Source organism: Arachis duranensis, chromosome 9, assembly GCF_000817695.3.
Source record: "Arachis duranensis cultivar V14167 chromosome 9, aradu.V14167.gnm2.J7QH, whole genome shotgun sequence".
NCBI lineage: Eukaryota > Viridiplantae > Streptophyta > Magnoliopsida > Fabales > Fabaceae > Arachis > Arachis duranensis.
Genome location: NC_029780.3, coordinates 103,463,300 through 103,464,025, shown reverse-complemented (window position 1 = coordinate 103,464,025; position 726 = coordinate 103,463,300).

Sequence of the window (726 nt, the reverse complement as noted above, 5' to 3'; positions counted from 1 at the left end):
TTTGCCTTGCATTCATGCTATCTTATTGATTTATACGAGGTAAGCATTAAAGTAGTCTCTAAAGTTACCCTCGAGCCTCAAAGTAATCCCTGAAGTTAAAAATTAGTCGTAATCGTCTCTGAAGTTGATCTCCGGTACTCATAGTGGTCCTTCCGGTAAATTTCGTCCAACTGGCGCAACCGGAAAACTGACCTGGCGTCGTTGGTGACACGTTAGCAGCGCAATGGGTAGCTGACGTGGCGCAGTAAGCATTTTGGACTCAATTTGGTCCCTAATTTTAGGTTAAAAACTCTAACCCCAATTGACTCTCTTCTCCTTTCTTCTCCATCGCACACGTTGTTCTCCTCTACTCTCCGTCACACCAGAGGTGAGTCTTCAGTGTCTTCTTCATCTTCGAAAACCACACGTTATGGCTAGCGCTAGCAATGCAGTTGGGAGCTCCAACAACCCACGATCATTTGAAAGCATCATGAGGACACATTTGTATGATATATCTATGAATGTTACAATCTGAAAGTTTCACCTTTTTTCACAAATTGCTTCTCCTCCCGTATAACAGTGCAGATAGTACCCAAGGATAGCACCAGAATACTCAGACAGTATTGCTCTGAATTAGTAAGAAAGAGAATAACTATGTTAAGTTCATAAATAAAAAATTAAAAATCTGATTTCAAACATCACTCAACATGCGCAATACTAATATAATGAAGAAATAACTATATAATG